The sequence below is a fragment of the Talpa europaea genome, assembly GCF_964194135.1.
Source record: "Talpa europaea genome assembly, chromosome: 9".
Taxonomy (NCBI): domain Eukaryota; kingdom Metazoa; phylum Chordata; class Mammalia; order Eulipotyphla; family Talpidae; genus Talpa; species Talpa europaea.
The window spans coordinates 3,779,659-3,799,637 of NC_140076.1; the positions used below are offsets into that span (position 1 = coordinate 3,779,659).

Consider the following 19,979-nt stretch of genomic DNA (forward strand, 5'->3'; position numbering starts at 1 on the left):
AAAACCTCTCGAGTTTTCAAGAAGATGAAAGAAAAATAGATTGTCCTTTTAAAGCTTTTTGGATGACATTGCTGTCGTTGCTGTTTAATGTTCCTCCAGAAAATCGACCACCACCACTCACCCAAAATGTACGTATACAAAAACTTAAAAACAGATATTCATTTGTCAGGGGAGTCAGCCTGATTTTTATTTCATGAAAATGAAATTCCACTATTCATGCCCCATGGCGACCTGCTTATCTCACCTCCCAGCTGACCACTGACATCAGACCCCTTTTATAGCTGGCAGAATTCTACTGCGGGAGTGCCATAATTAATCCCCTACTTGCTACAACAAATTTCTTATGTGCTTCTTTGTGCGTATATGTAAACTGTGGAAATCTACAGTTCAGTGGAGATGCAGCTTTAGTCAGAGATTGCGTGAAACTACCCTTCAGGAAGCTGGGCCAATTTCTACTCTTCCCAACTAAAGGTCCTGTTCCCACCCCTGCATTCTGGTGGTTTGAGTTTATATATTACGCCCATTCCTGGATGTGCAAGGATTCCTGATCATTCTTTATTCTTTTCACAATTCCTTCTAAATAGAAGAGTTAAAATCCAGCCTCTTCTCCTCACCTCTGCACTCTTTTTTTTTTTTTTAAACAGAGGCATGTTTTATTTATTTGTTTGTTTGTTTGTTTATACATGCACTGGGTACAGTCAGAAGCACGGGAGGGCGAGAGAATTCACCAGAGCCAGAGCGGGGAGCAGAACAGGCAGAAGGACCGAAGGACACTGCTGAGGGGAGCAGCGGGCGGCAGGAGAGGTCTGCGCACCATGTGGGACCCTCCTCCGGTGGCCGGGGAGCAGCCAGGGATCGAACCGGCGCTGCAAAGGCTGTGGGCAGCTTCGCAACCCAGCGCTCAACCGCTGTGCCACCAGGGAGGCCCACCTCTGCACTCTTACATGAGAAGATTCCCTCTAAAGCTGCTCCACTTCACTGATCACAGATTTTTCCTTATTCGCCTGAGCATGCATCTTAGCAACAGATGACCACAACGGTATTCCACACTCTCACATCACCCCAAGTCAAATCAAAACCTTCTTTCCCTCATGTACTGCTTTCACCAACAAAGTCCAATGATGCGCATGTCGCCCTGGTGGATGTATTAACAGCATACGCTTTCTTTAAAAAGAATTATGATATATCCTAAAATGTATGTGAATTCAGAATTAGCATATCAAACATAAAATACCTCTCAGCTTTATAGCTGCTGAATGACTTATTTTAATAATAGGTGTTTATCACCTTAAATCCATAGTTGACCAAGTTTTAAATACAAACCAAGGTAAGGCTTACTTACTATTATGAATTTTAAGACTAACTTCCTAACTACCTATCCATTTATTTATCACATCACTTTCTATTCAGTCAACTCACACAGCTATAAAGGTGCTTGCCGAGATATAAAACTTAAATTAGGTTGATGATGTTAACTATATCTACAGGGGAAAAAAAACTTATAAACCATTTTCAACCTAGATACTGTTGTAATCTAACGATGTACTCTTGAAAAATTACCGGAAGAAACATTAGATCCTAAAAATACCAAGGAAGACAACGTTTTGTAAAACTATAAACAACAGGCCTCCCTGGTGGCCTGTGCTATCTCTGCTAAGGCCTGAGTTCGGCCCCCAGCCAGGGAACTGACCCACATGGCACAGCAGACCTCGCCCGTCTCCCCGCTGCTCCCCTCAGCAGTGGATTTCAGTAGCTCCTCTTGCTCGGCTCCCCACTCTGTCTCTGTGAATCCTTGCACCTCTGGACTACAGCCCAGTTCTCCCACAAAAAAAAACAACTATGAACAGCACATACGGCAAAATTAAATGTACAGGTACAGCATTATTGTTGGATGTTAATTACAGCTTTTCTTTCTGCTTTACACTTTCTAACATAGACTCAAACATGTATTTGAATGACAGCTAATTCATATTTAAAGTATTATTTCATGAAATACAATATTATCTACACAATTAAATATATTTCTGGAAAAAATCTCACAGCTTATGACACCAAATCTCAATTTTTTAAGAACACTGAGCAGAAGCAATAGCTCCAGCAGGCACCTAAGGCAAACTCCTCTGATACAGCAAGTCAAATCAAAGGTCAAGACTGGGGTAGACAGCCCTCTGGAGATGGAGGAAGTGAAACAAGTCTGAAAGCAGCAAGAGAAACAGCGACACAGGGCGGCTTCTCTTTCCTTCCCTCCCCTCCCCACCCCTTTCTTTTCTTTTGGAGGAGAGAAGGGTTAAGGGTGAGTTAGATTGTCAGGAAGACAGATTTTGAACATCCATCAGTTTAATTTTAACTCACTAGGAAAAGCAAATACTTGGACTGCAGGAAACACAATTTAGTACAAAGGAAGACTCAATCTAGCTCCTAACATTTACATCATTTGATTAATAATAACAGTAAGTAAACACCAATCTTTCCCTCCCCCACCCCCATCTTCAGAGCTTTGTTAACTTCTACAACGAAAAATAGTGTAGTCCTAGCCATAGACTCTGGTACGTTTAAACAATTATAACGTAAAGCATGTTCATTCTCACAAGTGAAAGGAAATGACTACCAAATGCTTCCTTTACAATCTCTCCAGAATAAGCCTGATCCTTTAATGCGAGATTTTCCTGACATTCCACTTGTAGCAGACTCTGGAACAGCCGTATGAAAAGCTGACTTGGTTCTATTATGTTTTCTTTGAAGGCCTCAAAAAGATCAAACATGAGTCCAGTACTATTTACATTTTTTGTGCATTCATTACTTTTATTCACAAGGGCTTTAGGAAATTCAATAGATTTCTTTTTTAATAACAATAACCACAGGATGTAGCCACAGCTGTATTGGTCTTTTTCTGTGGAAGGTCAGAAAAGCTTTAAAAACAGGAAGTCCATGCTATAAGGTTGAGAAACGTTTGTTTTGGCCCTCTCTGGCTTTATGGTTGCAGTTGGCGGTCAGGTGTTATGAAAGGCTAGTTTATTCTTTCTAGTGAAGGACTAAGGTCCCCTGGTAAAAAATCCAAAAATGCCCAAATAGAAAAGCACCTTATCCTCAAATAAGACTAGTCATAAAATCTGAACAATAATTCTTCATAGATACCCTTCAACATTAAATAGGAAATAACTGAGTAAGTGTAGGAGGAAGGCTCTTGTGATCACTATGAAAGCAAAAGAAAAACCACGGTAACCAATGCTAAGAGCCACCTAGTGACAATTAGCAGTTAGAACCTATACTTTCCATTGGATACATGTTTTCTCTATTGATTAAACCTCATTTTTATATTAATCATTAGAATCAAATATAATAACAATCTTTCTGGAACTCTAGTTATAAAACACTAAATCAATGCAAATTAAGTTTTAAAAAGTTTTTTAACACCAAAAAAATGGTTGTTTCTAAGCTATTGTTTTTTTTAAAAAATTAGAGTGCCAAACAATTCATAGTATATCCAGCATCAAAGATATTTCATGATTTTATTCCTTATATAGCCTTTTATAAATTTTCTTTTTATTTATTTTTTTATTTCTTATATAGCCTTTATAAAAGCTAAATGAATGACATGTGTGCACTCCATTGTGCATAAAATTAAATGTATTATAAAAATTTTCTGGCAAGGGCCTCCCTGGTGCGCATGGGGTTAAGTCTCAGCACTATCAAGCTATAACCAGCCACTATGACATGAGTTCGATTCCCGGCCAGGGAGAATATCCACATGGCGCAGCAGACCTCCCCTGCCTCGCCTGCTGCTCCCCTCAGCAGTGTCTTCAGTCCGTCTGCCTGTTCTGCTCCCCACTCTGTCTTCGGTGAATTCTCTCACCCTCCCGCACCTCCGACTTGTACCCCAGTTCTTCTATAAATAAATCTTTAAAAAAAAAAGACTATTATCACAAAAATGTGTCATTTACCCTGTAGTATATGAAGAAGGCAAACAAATCAGTGATTTTCTACTTGACATTGACACCTAACCTGGGATGTTTTTTAATGTTTACCTGCACAATAACCCTACTGGGGACAGAACTACCTCCAGTTCACAGATGGTGTAAGGCATTCCCCTTAAACAAGGGGGTGTTCTTATTTCAAAAAGCAACACTGTAATAACAACTAACCCTATAAGATTCTACCAGTTTTCACTGTAGTATACACTCTAACAGCCCAGCTTCTTTCCTGCAAATAAATACAGCCATGCCTTCAAAATTTTGAGGAAAAGATGACATCCAACTAAAATTCTGCACCCAACCAATGAACTGAGTATAAAATGAAGACATTTCCAGGCATAAACAGCCTCAAAACATTTACTTCTCAATAATCATTTCTCAGCTAGTTACCCCACAAGAAAGAAATGACCCCACATGAGAGGGGGAAATCAAACACACACCTGTGAAAAATTAATTCAAGGGGAGCCCCAGAGTGATGCAAAAGATCCCTTCCTTCCAAGAGCTAGAGGCAGATCCAGATGTTAAAATCCAGACAAACTGTTCTGGGAAGGATACCACCAAGAATGATTTATAGATTCCTTATTTTCCATTACATTGAGAGTAGTTTTATATATTCAGTAGTTTTTGTGGAAAATATGAGCTTGATTTGGAGATAGGAACATGTAAAACTAAGCAGAGAATTATTAGCTACAGAAAAGAAGCTGAAGAAGTCGTACAAAAGGAATCAGCCCCAGGACCGTGTGCTTCCTCTGCAGCAGCACATACAGCGCAAGTAACAGAAGCTCTCAGCCGCCACCTAGCCACTGGAGCACCACTTATGTTGGCAAAACAGAAGACAAGAAAGTAGGCAATAAAAAATGGCTAAATCCTCATTTCTAGCAAACAACATCTAAAATAGAAAATAAAAACATAAGCATATTCTTCATCAATTTTGACATAATAAAAGAAATTATTTAAAGTTTCATCTGGAGTGAGGGAACCAAGGATGGGAAGATGGAACAGGAAACTACTAAAATAAAATACTTTCAACACATTGTGTGTGTGTGTGTGTGTGTGTGCGGTGCAGACATGCATCTCCTAGATAAAATTAAATATTAAAACGTTGCTGAAAGGTCTTAGCTATTTCTTCTGAAAAATTCAGATATATAATTAGCATTTTATGATATGCTTTGGTTATCTGGTGAATAGAACTATAAATTTCAGAAATTCAAATTTTTCTAAAGATTTATTATTTATGTACATAAGAGCTGGGGTGTAGGCTGCGCCATACTGTTTCAACCTAATACTTTTTTTTTAAGATTTATTTTTATTTATTTATGCATATAAGAACTGGGGTGTAGGCCAGAGGTGGTGAGAGGACTCACCAGAGACAGAGTGGGGAGCAGAACAGGCGGATGGACTGAATTCCACTGCTGAGGGGAGCAGCGGGGAGACAGGAGAGGTCTGCTGCACCATGTGGGTAAGCTCCCTGGCCGGCCCGGGATCGAACTCATGCTGCAGTGACGGGCAATAGCTTAAGAGCACTGTCTTTAACTCCTGCACCACCAGGTAGGCCCTATAACCTCAAATTTTTTTCAAGGAAGACCATACAATCACAAAGAATCAAAAAAGAAATGCTACGATGACCAATTCAATCACCGTAACGTTAGTATGCATACATGAGAAACGTCATGAAAAGATTTTTTTAATAAATGCTATGAAAGTACAAATATATACTACCTATTTACAAAAACCTTGAAAATTTTAAACTACTTTCAGCATCTCATCGTTTGTTCATCCAAAGTTTATCCATAATCAGCACATGGGATATTTTTTAAGTGAGTAAGACAGTTAAAGGAAAATCAGCGATGTTTTCAAATACTGGTCTGAGGCAATCTGCAAGGTTACCATTAGGTTAGCAGTGATGTTTCAGTATCTCCCAAAGACCAGGTCTTGTCTTTGATCTTACAGCAGAAATGTAACGCTGCTGGTTGTCAATAAAGAGTGTCCATGCACACCTCATAGGTTCACGAATAAACTTCTAAGAAGACCTAGATTAAAGCTTGGCAAGCAGTTTCTCATGAAAGAAAATCTGCTTCCAGTTTGACAGAACTAAATGTGCCAAGTGGCAAATTAATAAGTGGGAACACATTTAAAGGTCAAGCTTTGAAAGTATCCAATGACTCAGAGCTATCATTAGGAGGCAGCAAAACAAATACCCGACACCCATTTCACTTGCCATCTGCAGAGATTCAGACGGGGAATTTTACATGACCACCAAGAGCTACTAGGATAAACTTCGAAAGGAGACAGACATACAGTCCCTGGATTTCCATTAGAGAAAGGACTGGGAGGAAATCGGAGTGAATCCCACCTTCAGCATCAAAAGCGACAGAAAGAGTCCAGTAATTCAGGGACACTGCCCTTGTGCAGGCCGCGCTGCGCGTGGTAGCGCCCGTGGGATGCTGACGTGTGCGCTGCAATTGGTGCCTGAAGAGTCAATTAAGTAGTGGGAAAGGGCTCGCAGCAAAAATTCCAACTAAAAATAATCCATTTACAGGAGGGCAGCACGAGAAAAGCTGGCTGAACTATAATCAAAGTCTGTATTTCCAGTTTCAATAGTAAATACAGTTGCTAAGAGTGGTTACCCCACGAGGCCGTCAGCGCGTGCAATTTCAAGTAAGAAACCTCTGTTTTGCCAATAGTGTCCTTGTGATACTCTCCATTTCTTGTGCAGACAGAGGAAGGTGAGAGTAAGAACAAGAGCAAAAGAAAGAACTTGGAAAATATCGGGCTTTCACAAAAATTCCTAAAATTATAAATTCTAAACTATTACATTCCTAGACTTTACAGGTCTCTCAAGGTCAGAGGAGACCATCGCCTCTTCCTCTGCTGTTTTCTGTCCCTGACAGCTGAGGCAGTGTGTCGGTTTCACACTGAAGAGTGACAAAACTCACAAAATCAAGTCAACTAGATGGGCAAACGTGGAAATGTCTTACAGTTTTCGAGAAAAACGCCACGGTGCCAGCCAACGGCCTCTCACCTCAAGCAGGGAACCAGTGGGATTTTTTCAGTTCTGAGGATAAAAGTGTTGTTTCCTATCACCAACGGTGAGGTGCAGCCCTTCGGGGTTTTCACACGTCCGTAAGTGGCGAATGATGCGCTCCTCATCCCGCCTCGTGCTCTACACCTTGACTCAGCGCCCCAGTCCTTGGGCGGTTCGCCCAGTAGGAAAGGGTGTGGGCCCTGGAGCCAGCCAGGGTTGTCCCTGCTCTACAATTCGCCCGCAGGGTAAGTCTCCATGTGGTCATCATAAAATGTGATTGACAGTAACTACCACGTACAGATTTCATGGGGATGGATGAATCATTCAAGAGCCGAGCGCCAGGCCCGCAGGAAACACTCAGGGACGCTGGGTGCAACGAGCACCGTGGTGGGGGGGACTCCATCGTGGACGCACTGGAAGAACGTGCGTAAACCAATCAGCCAGGGCTTCAATCGCCCTATCAGCGAGGTCAGCACTCTGGTATTAGTTTACAAAGCACATCACTCTGTAAAGAGAGGGGGAGGGGAGCGAGAAAGGGCAGTATTTTGCTTTTCATTCCCACTCCTGCACCTCTGCTACATTATTTATATGAAGGGAGAAGGGACTGTGTCTGGACAGACGCCTGCTGGGTCCTGCCAGCAGAGCATCTCCCACACAGGCAGCGCCGGTCTCAGCAGCAAACCCCTCCCCTGACAGCCCCCAGCCTTCAGCACCCGTCCTGGCACGGAGGAGGCAGCGGAGACACAGGGCGGCAGCCCCATGTGAAACGCCACTGTCTCAGCATTCTGCACATACATTTTGACGGAAAGAAGTGATCCATCACTGAATGATTCTCTGTACGCCCAACTCATGCCCTTAACGTATTAAATATCCAAAGAGACCCAAGAAATATTAGAGACAAAGGAGGGGGAAACAAAGCTCCATTTCCAATAGGCACCCTACTACAGCAGAACTAATGAAATTATGGAAATAACCCCAATTTACATAACAGAGTCACAAATGATGGGGACATGGCATCCACTTAATTCAAATTAGAGGAAAGACATGTCCACAAAGGAAAATTTCTAGAGTCAGAACCTCCAAAATTCAAATAATTTTCAAATTTGAATTTCAAATATTTTCCTCGTTTCCCCCCCTGGATTCATAAAAGGAGACCTACCCACTCCCGTTTTCACACTTCAAACGTCATTTCAATGCATGTCCTGCCCACAGTAACACCCCGCTCTTCTCAGCCTCCTCCGTCCACATAATTCTACTGCTGAAGTTCTCCGGATTTCCATGTATTTCTCATAAACTGGTCTCCACTGCTACACGGAACTACTTCAAGGCATAGAACCTGTTTTATTCATTTTTGTATTTCTATTTTCCTAAGTAGATTATGTATTCATTAAAAGAAACCTACTGAGCCTACTATGTGCCAGATGCTTTATTCCTTCAACAAACAAATGTCCTGAACAGGCAATGTCGTAACTAAGCATTTGGGAAACAGCGAAAAGAGGCTGGGCCTCACGGATCTCACATTCTGCAGGGGCAAACAGACAACGGCAAACAATAAACACATTATGCAGTATATCCAAAGGCAGGAAGTAAAAGGAAAAAGCGGAGCAACATACAAGATGGAGAGCAGCAAGGGGTGGAGGGTACCCGCCGCAGTACTAACATGGGTGGTTACGGCAGCCCGCCCCCCAATCAGGAAGTTCGCCAAGAGCATCAAGTGAGCTCTGGAGACGGGCACTCCAGGCAGAGGACAGAGTTCTCTTTCACAGCAAAAAGGCCAGAGGGGGTGAAATAGAATTTGGGGGTTGAGGGAACACAGGTAACGAGATAAGGTCAGAGAGTGCACAGAGACCATTGCAGGGCAACTCTATTTTTATTATTTTTTTCTTCTGTCATTGTCGTCCCCATAGTTCCAAGGCCACCCTATCACCTCTGAACCATCCCTGGAGTCCCTGTGTTCCTCCCTCTCCCCTCCCCCTCCCTTGCTGTACGCCTCGGATCTGTGGTCAGCTCCCTAGCTGTCTTGACCTTTTGCTTGGTTTCTCTATATTCCACATAGATGTGAAATCCTGATATCTATCTTGTTCCTTTTGATTTCTTTCGGCAAGCGTAATTCCTTCTCGCTCCATTCATGTTGCTGCAAATATGAGTTTGCCCTTTTTGATTGCTGAGTAACATTCCATTGTGTAAATATACCACAACTTTTTGATCCATTCATCTATTTTAGGACATTTGGGTTGTTTTCCTATCTTGGCTACTATAAATAGTGCTACAGCAGACACAGAGGTATTCTTAACAATTGTAAAACTCGAGAGGAGACAAGAAGCACATGGTCGAAAAAATGTGATTTTTGTATATGAAATATCCGTAAGCTACTAAAATTTAAAACAGGAGCTCTACATTTCTCCTGCACCCCGATGGATCAGCTTGCCCATCCTGTTCCTCAGAGAAGAAAGCACCCCATTTTAAAGACCACCATCACATGCTGGCTAGTTAATAAGGTTTCCTCACAACTGCTGGGAGCTGTACAGAGGGAACAGAGGGTCTGCTTTCCTGAGGCCTCAACACCTGGGAACCTACCCTCTCCCCCCTGTAGGCCTTACAGAAGACCCCAGGATGTGGAAGAGTTCACCTGGAAGGCTTTTTGTTTTTTCCCCGTACAGGAGTTCTTTAAAACTTGGACCTATGGGCCTTGGCAACTTGGCTACACACCTGCCTTCTTTCTGCTCGCCTCTAATATTGATAGAAATTTTAATTACATCCTGGCAAGTATGTTGTCCTTTCTGACTGCTTAGACATGTGAAATGGGTCTCTCGGTGCTGGTTAATATCAAAACGCAAAACTAAACCACCTTTATTAATGCAAAATCCCACACCTCTAATTTAGAGCTGGATAATCACTTATTACTAACTGAACTGATCATGAACTGCTTATTTCTCATATTGAGTACTTTCCTTTTATAAATACATTTTTTTAAGTTTATTTCTGTTGCACTTATTTTTATACTTGCCTTCCACTTATGTCAAGTGACACCGGTTTTTTCATTTCAGCCGTAAGGATATAAAGTTTTATTTTAAAGCAAATGTGTTCTAAGTGCAGAAAGTCAGTACGCAGGCCAAGAAACCACAGGGGTGCACAGAGGGAATGGCTGGTGCAGAGGGGCCAGGTGACAGGAAGCTCGGAAGTGACCTGTCTGTACATGGTGCACACCAGGCCTGCACACAGCACTCAGCACCGCAATGTGGGATATGACAGTGGGGAGCCGGAACCGGACTCTGGACCCTCTGAAGTTCACATCCTACCCTTTCTGCTACCAGTCAGTCTCAATCTGAGTTGCAAGAGCTGTAAAGTGTTTTCACATTTAACATTCATTCATTCATTCATTCATTGGTGGAGTAATTTTATTCTTTATGGTGAAAAATTTATATTTAGAATTAGTCAGCTCTACGCAGCCGAGACGATCCCGACTTTGTCCGCCACACCTGAAGCATCGAGTCCGGAGCCGGGGGACACGCCTCCCCTCTCCGCTGTCTGACCAGGGAGCGGACTTTGGCCCGCCGCTGTCACAGAGCGTCTCCGCGGCCTGTTGGGGCTGGTGCTGTCGGCCTGACGCCCAGCGTGAGCACAGGGGTGGGTGTTGTCTGTTGACCCACAGGTGTGGGTGTGGCAGCCAACGCGGCGGTCACAGGGGACTGATGATGGTATAAGGGTCCAGCTTGTGTCTCCTGGGGGTGCTCTTCCGGGGATATTTGGGGTACCTTTGCAGTTGCCGTGTCTTGGTCCTCCGGAAGGGGGGGGTGACCTGATGATCTTCTTTGTGTGGCCATGGATGCTTTTCAGCGCCGCTTTCTTGGCCATCAAAGCTTTTGCTTTGGCTTCGTCTGGGACAGGGCTGCTGCTGCTTTACTTTTAGCACCATCTTCATGAAAACGGTTTTGGTGGATCAATTTTAAAACTTAGAAAACACCCTCGGGTGATTCTAACTTCACTGCAAGAACTGTGGAGTGGTGCTTTTTGTTTAACTCATTTATTTACTATTTTTTGGTAGAGCATTTCTAACTTTCAAAAACTCCCTAGATAGTTCTAATGTGCACCCATGGGTGCCACTACTGTACTGACCAGCACTGCCTCTCCAAACAAGCACCACAGTCCAGAACGACCAGTGCGTTGCTGGGGCAAGGACAGTGTCTAGATTCAGGCAACTGAACTTAGTCTAAAAGGCCCTGGAACAGCTGAGAATGGAAAGCTAAGGAAACAGCCAAACTGCATGTTCTAGGCAAAGGCAGTAACACCTACAAGCGCCCAGAGATAAGAAACTATATGCTAAATTGAAGAAACAAATATTCTTGCCAGCTCGCCCACCTACGACGCCCACCTGTCCCAGAGCCTGTGTTCAAAGGAACAGGACACAGGATTTTTCATTTTAACACCAGCGAAGTGCCAGGGACAAATGGGCCGCCCTACAATTCTACTCTGACAGCCGATATGGTCGGTCAGATTCAAGGATCTTGATGGTATCACATTTACTATCAGGCGGGGTGGTCATTTCTTAGGAAAAAGGGCTCCCGCTCTCTGGCACATACTCTTTCACAAAGTAGGATCCCTAAGACAAGACATGCCAAGGTCCCTGTCACCTGGCATCCCCTCCAGAAAAAGGGGTCATCTATAGCCTTTATGCAAAGGAGTAAGACAGATTTTATTAATAAGCTGGCCCTTGCGGTGGGTCCAGAGCACACTGGAGGAGCGCATCAGGGGAAGTAACTAAGGGAGTTGAGTCTAAGGCAGCATTTTTGTAAGAGATTTGGGGGGGCTGGACTTGGTCACATGCAGCAGTGAGAAGGTAAGAGCAAGAGAAATTTAGGAAGTAGAATTAACAACGATTAAATGGGATGATTAAATAACCTCAGTAGTTCAACCTCACAGAGCGGCTCCAAAGCACTTCCGTGTATTAACGGAACTGACTAAAGGAACCATATTAACAATCCTCTCACACTCCAATTACAAATCAAAAACGTCTGACCAACTTTCTCCTCCACGCACCTTGAGAATGACGACAAGCACACAAATTCCACAAGTCAGCACGGAAATCAAGAATCCTCTGACGAGGGGATTTCACACTGCCCACCTGCAGGGCTGCGGCCCTGCCGAGAAACGGTGACCAGCAAGTGTTCGCATGCCCTTGCCACTACCTGCCTCACGCCACTGGTCTTTCTTACAATTGAGATATTTAAAAGAAAACAAAAAACCTCCTACAATTATAGGGAGTACACCATAGTAGATAAAAAGTTTAGCAAATGGGAAACTTGCTAGGATTTACTCTCCTTCCCCTTAACATGTCAACAAGCAAGTCTTCCCCATGAAGCCCGACGCCACACAGCTCACGCCAGGCAGCGCAGGACCCACCGCTGTCTCCCTGGCTGGCTGTATGAGGTTCCTCCGACTTCCCTAACAAAGTGCCAGAAATGGAAAGACCCAAACAACAGAAAGAGACTGTTTCAGCTCTAGGGCCGAAGTCCCAAGATCAAGGTGGCCACAGGGCTGGCTCCTCCCGAGGGCTGTGAAGGCAAAACCTGTTCTCTGCCCTTCTCCGTCCCGAGTACATGGCTGTCTTCCTGCTCCACAGCGCTCAGCCTCTGTGGGTGTCCATCTCTGAGCGCAAGTTTCTCCCTCTCTAGAAGGGCAACCGCCTTACTGGATGACGATCCACACGAACAAGCTCATGCTAAGCACCGCACGGCAATGACCGCGTGTGCACACAGGCCCACGCTCTGAGGCATAAGGTCAGAAGGTCAACGAATGAACTGGGGAAGGGAGAAGGACACAACTCAACCCGTGGCACTGGTCTCCCTGCCACTCCCTTTGCTCAACTGGCCCTTTGCTCACCAGCAACCATCTGCCCCTGGACTAAGAAAGCAATCTCTGATACTCCATCTGATACCGTCCCTTTCCTGCTTAACTTAAAACCCACAGTAACCGTGAAAGATACTTGCAGCAGCAGGAAGGCCCAGAGCAGGGCCTCTATGATCCAGGCAGACAGGTAAAGGAGAGTCCTGGAGCCCTCGGTGGCTTTTCAGGCTTTTACTGAGCTTTTACCAGGTATATGGCAGGCGGAGGCCAGGCCGGGAGGCTGGCAGGTCTCCTAGCCCTGGCGAATCTTCACTCTTTCTGGGCTGTGGCGTTCTCTCATGGTCCCTGCTTCTTTGCTAGTTCTGCTCTCGTTCTGCTGCTCTTTCTCGTTCTTCTCTTGTTCCTTGTGACACCACCCTAATAAGCCCAGTCTCAGTCCAGGTGTGCCCACGTATGCATGCCCTCACCCCACTCCAGGTGCCTGCCATCAGGCATGCATGTAGGACCACAGGGATCCATCATTAATGCTAATGGCGGGAGGGCAGAAAAGCCTGATGATTTTTTCACTTACCCTACAATAATGATGATAATAATACTGTAGGGTAAAGAAAATGTCAGGCTTTTCTGCCCTCCCGCCATCAGGATAGATGATGGATCCTTGAGGTCCTGAATGCATGCCTGATGGCGGGCACCTGGAATAGGGTGTGGGCATAGGTAGATGGGATTCACCTGGGCTAAGACTGGGCTTTTAAGGGCGGCGTCATGGGGACGCCAGGAGCAGCAGCAGAAGCCAAAAGAGAAGAAGCCCAAAGCAGAAGCAGAGAATGCCAGAGAGCCCAGATAGAGTGAAGATTTGCTGGGGGCTGGGAGGACTGCCAGCCTCCCAGCACCCCAGCACCCCTGCCTGCCACATACCCGCTGAGCCCCAATAAAAGACCTACAAAAAACCACTGAGGACTCTGACTCCTCCTTTACCCGGTCTGCATGGGATCAGAAAACCTGCTCAGTGGTCCATTCCTGACTCTACAAATACAAATAATTATTTAGTGCTAACAACGTGCCCAGTACTAATCTAAATGCTTTGCATAAATGACACTATTCCTGTAGGGCAGATACTGTTATTATCTAGATTCCCTGTATGAACGAACCAAGAAACAAAGGTAGTGAATGACATCTGTTCACTAAAGCCACACAGTTAGCACATGTCAGAACCAGGATTTAAACTCAGGCTCTGCCACCTGAGCAGGTGTTTGGCATCCACTTCGCACCCACCAACAGGATGCCCGTGACCATCTCCTGTTACCAGGAGAAGCTGGCCAAGGTGTGGAACCTGGGAAGCCGCAAGCTGAAGACCAACAGCTTGGGTCACTCGGGCTACTGCTCTGTGACAATCTCTGCTGCTGTACCTCTATGTGCTTCCAGAGGCAATGGTGGTGAGGCCACACTGAGTGATGTCAACAAAGGCAAGCAACTTATAGCTAGATGGTGGGACAGCAAGCAATGCCCTGTGCTTCAGCCCCAACTGCGGCTGTCTCTATGCTGCCACAGGCCGCAGCGTCAGCGTATGAGGTCACCAGAGAGGAAAAGCAAGGCAGAGCCACGCCCTGAGCACCTCTCTGGTTGGTCTGATGATGCCTAGACTGTTCCTCTGCGACAAGGATGGCAGGTAACCACCAGCACCCATGAGAAAGATATGGCAGAGTTGTGAAAATAAATATAAAAACAAAAAACTGACTTTCTGAACAAAATAAAAATAAAGAACTTAAGTCAGGAGCTGCACCCCCAAATTGAAAGTTCTCTAACATGGAAATTCAATGTATTAATCAATACAGGCTTCCCCTTTGACCCTATGCCCTACCTAACAAACTACCCCCAGCACAATGCAATTAGAATGCTCATTAGAGAGGGTGCTTAGAAGGGAAGCTGTTCCACACTTACACAAGCCATCACCTCCAGAAAGGCTCACAAACATCCAATCGGCCAACCATTACCACAATGAGGGGGTGGAGGAGGAAGCATGAGGAAGCGGAGATGGATAAAACTGCATCGTGACAACAGAGAAGAAAAAGTCTAACAGTCAGAATGCACTTCCAGGTTAGAAAGAAGGATGAAATGTCTCCTTCAATGTATGAGAGGGCTTTTTACTAGGAAGAGATTAGTATTTAGATTGACTGGCTCTGGCTCAATGTAAAATACAAATACAGTTTTGTTTTCTTATAAATACAACAGAGGAGCCACCCAGAAGTTCTGGAATACCAGAAGTCATTCCAGGAGGTATAAAAGGCAAGAATATAGACTTTGAAACAGAAAATATTTGTAAGTGCTAACCATTTATTTCCCTTGAATCTGTTTTAAGATACGATCTGACAAGGTCTTTAAAGGGTTCACTGTTGATTAAACCATTTTCATGGCCTAATGAGTTTGAGCCCTATTAATTCAGACTCTGCTGTGAACATTGATTTTTGTCATAGCAAGGATCAACAGAAGTAACAGTTTTTCAAATTAACTATCTGCTCACAATATTAAGTAGAAAAAGTACTGTGAAATATGTAGTGCCCAAGTATTATTTGTTGCCAACAAATGGGCTGTATTTTCAAGGTTAAGCAGAAGAAAAGCAATCCCTACCTAGATAGAGACAGTTTAGCTCTTTCAGTATTTCAGGTAAAAAAACGTAATGCTAAGAGGATCAAAATCAGAGACAACCTACTCTCCAGCTCTAAAATACCATCATTAGATTGCACAAAGGGATAGAGAACACCAAAACAGAAGGCACTGGTTGAAACAGCCTTGAAGGCAGTTCTGTGCCTCAAATGAAGACTTTTTACCAAAATCTCTGTTTCCCTCTCTCACACTCACTCACATTAACACACACACACACATACACGCGCGCACACACAAACAGCCTGTGTATTCTAACCTTATGACAATCTGTAAATCAAAGATTTTACTCCGCAGGCAGGCAATTTTCCACATTTAATATATTGATAAAGAAAACCACATATAATCCTCTATGTAACTAAACCCAACTTAAAGATGCCATTCAAAAATGCATCATTTAGATCCTCTACCATATTTAAAAATATACTTATTTTGATAGTAACAAAGGCAACTCTGAATATTCACATGAAGCTACAGGTACCCAATTCTAGGCACCTGTTTTGCGTTGCTAGCTCAGAAATCAGCAAAATACGGGTCAAGGGTCAAACAGCCCATGGCCTGCTTTTGTATGGCCCAGAAGTAAAAGATGATTTCTGTATTTGTAAATAGTTTGGGGGCTGGGAGAAGTCATTCAAAAGAATGATATTCTATACCACCTAAAAATTATATGAAATTTAAATTTCAGGGTCCATAAACAAAGTTCTATTGGAAACTTTCACACCCATTGATTTACATATTATCTTTGGCTTTTATGCCACAAAGGGAAGGCCTGAATAGCTGCAAGGAACAGAGAGTGTATTGAAACATTTACTATCTGGCCCTCTTCAAAAACAGCTTGCCCACGCCTTAGAGCTATCATCAGGGACTGACAAAATCTGTCATTAAGGAACAAAGGACAGCAACATGAGCAGGGTGTAATTAATGAAAACAACCTGACAGCAAATCCAGAGCCAAAAAGTAAATTCCTGCTAGAGCTGATCAGTTGATGTCTCCATTTCATGAAATACCCAGAGATCTTGAGTTCCTATATAACATGTGATTCCCTCAAGGCATACCTAAATGTGTGGATCCACATAAAACAAGATGTTTACACAGACAACTCACGGCAGTTTATAACCAGACTTGGAGGTACTGCCATCAAAGAGAAAAGCAACAAAATGGAGAAAGAAAACAGTTATACTCGGGAGACCAAAAAAATGGATTTAGATAGGGCCTCCCTGGTGGTGCAAGGGATTAAGATGCAAATCCCTCAGCAGTGGATTTCAGTCAATCTACCTGTTCTGCTCCTCACAGTCTCTGGTGAATACACACACACACACACACACACACACACACACACACCCTCCCCCGCACCTCTGGCCTATACCCCAGCTCTTGTATGCATAAATAATCTTTTTAAGGAAATGGATTTGGATAAACAGAGATAATTGGGGAAAAATAGTAATTAAAATGTGTTCCAAAGGGGAGGTAAGGTATTATATACATAGGTTAAGTTTACAAGTGTACAAAATAAACTGATAAATATTCAGAGTACACATATTATAGAAAAACGTACATAGTATTTAGAGCCTATGTTAAGGAAATTTTCTCTTATAATTTCTTATATTTTTCAAATGCCAGGAGGCACTGGCAATTTATATTTTAAAAACTGAATCCTTTCTATATCAAAGAAAAACTGTCATTTGCTAGAATTTTAAAAATTTTTATTAAGTCTGTTGATTTCAAGTTGGAGAATTAAGTAGATGTCTCTCAAATCCTTTTTAAAATACATACTTGTTTCTCTAATTACTATAGCTGAAAGTTTACCTTCTATTCTGGGCGTCATATAAATGAATGCACAACCTTTCTCCTCCCTCCATCTCTGTAAATAACTTAAATTTTTTCCTTAAAAGTAAAACTCTGGGGGCCTTCCCAGTGGCGCAGCGGTTGAGCTCTGGGTTGCGAAGCTGCCCGCAGCCTCTGCAGTGCCGGTTCGATCCCCGGCTGCTCCACGGCCACCGGAAGAGGATCCCACATGGCGCGCAGACCTCTCCTGCCGCCCGCTGCTCCCCTCAGCAGTGTCCTTCGGTCCTTCTGCCTGCTCTGCTCCCCGCTCTGACTCTGGTGAATTCTCTCACCCTCCCGCGCTTCTGACTGTACCCAGTGCACGTACAAACAAATAAATAAATAAATAGACATGCCTCTTTAAAAAAAAAAAAAAAAGTAAAACTCTGTGGTTTATCCACACCAAATCAATTCTGTGTAAGTTTTTAAACACAAAGTTCAGGTGAAATTTCTAATGTTTGTTACATATTTCACACGCACAAAAATAGCTGTTTTATATCAGTCTCTGCTAACTGAAAGGGGAAAAAAGACACCCGGGTAGGACTAGGGGTGAAGCTAATAGCCGGCACCAAGAATCACGGCTCATACACAGCCCTCACACTTGTTTCCCAACTGTACTTCACTTTTAACATTACTTTCATTCCTGATCTGTTTCTTTCCAAAGAAGAAACAAGTCAAAATAACTATTTTATCCACCTGAGGTAGAAAGCAGGGGGGAGAGAGGGGGCTGATGACATGAAAATAAGATACTGTGATCATTACCTATAAACAAGTGTGAATACACAGTACAACCAGAACCCCCATGTTATGTTTCTTAAATTCACACTATTTGCACTTACCTAATAAGGCTTTTCTGACAAAAATTTCAAAATGCTTTAACAAACCTTTCAATCATGAATGAAAAATCTGTATTATCCTAGAACAGATAAAGAAAATGAAATCCCCCCAAAATGTACTTTAAGGTTATTCTAATAGGTCAAAATCAAAATGAAAAGTTCAAAATCACAAATCATATCACCCAAAACATATCATAACTAACCACAGGACACATCGACTTCAAGACTGTGACAAATATAGGAAAAGCATACACAGAAATTGTTTTTTAAGTTTACAGTAGTTTAAAATGTAAAACTAAATCTAAAGTTCAAGATTATTTAGTCTGTCCTTTATAACCCTCACTTTTTGCTTCTAAAAGAGAAAACAATTCAAAAACCCAAAGAGCTACACCACATTTTATGACTATGTTCAATAAGTCAAAATGATACAGGTTATATTTTCCCTGAAAATATTCAGAAGTTTAAAAATTAAAGGAAAGAAATGATTGGCATATCATGTTATGAGTTTTGCAGAACGCAAACATTTGAAAAGTTCAACACTGAAACAAGCATTCACCAATTAAGCATCTGGTTTCAACCTTTCCACTTTAAAGAGATGTTTAAAAATGTGTCAGAAAAAGTCAAACTCTCCGATTTGTTTGAGTTCTCTAATGAAGGGTCTGTTTATTTCTTACTCAAAAACATTTGAAAACACAAGCTAAACCATTCCTTTTGCTTAATGTTTCACAAATGCCTAAAAAGCAAACTCAATTCAATTTAGCTGGATCAATATAATTCTAGGTTTTTCTAAGCCAGTGTGTTTTAACCAAGCATGGATATTCCCTAGGGCCAGTAATTTTGATCTAGGCAACTTTCTAAGGCAAACCGAAACTCAGATTTCTACCCAAAACTCACATTCTACCAAATTGGGGCACTGTGCAGTGAAGAAGTTCACAGACATGGATCCTTTTTTCAAAAAAAAAAAAAAAAAAAAAACTTAAACGCCAGAAGTGCCAAGACGCTGAGTTACACTGCCCTCTAGAGTCATCTTCCGGTAATCCTTTTAGCCTGAAATAATTAAATTCTAATCATAAAACCCTTCCCATTACGTCAGCGTTCGGTATTCGAACAGTAGAGACTGGCCTTTTTATATCATTACCAAAACTATAATATTTCAATTATTCTCGGTTATTAAAGGTCACTGTACTTCCAACCAAAGGACAGGAAAGCACCCAAAACAGAATTTCATAATTTGCTTTGCTTTTATTTTTAAGTAGCCCATGTTGCAAGGATCTCTCAAACAAAGATGACCTGCACTATGTATTAACCCCTTCTGGCTAACGAAACCCAAAGTTCATCCATTTGAGCCAGCACACAAGCCTTATCCCCATACAGCCAAGGCTCTCCAGGGCCGCTTCTCGGCTGGCATCTGTCTTCTCCACTCCACCCAGCTCCTGCCTTCTCTCTGCCCAGGCAACCAAAGCCCCAAGGGGATCTTAAAGAGCTACTGAGAGCCATGGCCACCAAGACTTGTAAAGCACAACAGCCACAGCCCATTTTCCTAAGCTGCTACCCAGGGATGAAAAGTAAATTAAAATCATCCCTCTAACCTAATAATTCTACCACAGGCATCTCCACTTGGTTCTTTCTAGTATTCTTCATCTTTAAGCACGTATTAAAAGGCATGTTTTACACTGGTAGTGTAGCTACCCTGGCAGCAGTAAGTGATCAGAGTGTTTTGGGGTATTTTTTTCCCTTGTTTGTTTTAATCTAGATCCACACGAGCCAGTAAGTAATCAGCCCTGCTCAAACCTTTGTGAGAGAGAAATCTATATCTCCTCA

At 42.9% G+C, this 19,979-nt stretch overlaps 1 pseudogene across 1 annotated transcript in view; it reads left to right on the top strand.

The window, feature by feature from the left end:
* Nucleotides 1–8,656: 8,656 nt before the first annotated feature.
* Nucleotides 8,657–19,979, top strand: part of LOC311177820 (tubulin alpha-1A chain-like) — a 39,840-nt pseudogene continuing 28,517 nt past the window's right edge. Inside the window, exons 1-2 of the transcript in view lie at nt 8,657–8,710; nt 14,087–14,325. The product of the transcript in view is annotated as a tubulin alpha-1A chain-like (transcript). The remainder of the gene's footprint in view (nt 8,711–14,086; nt 14,326–19,979) is intronic.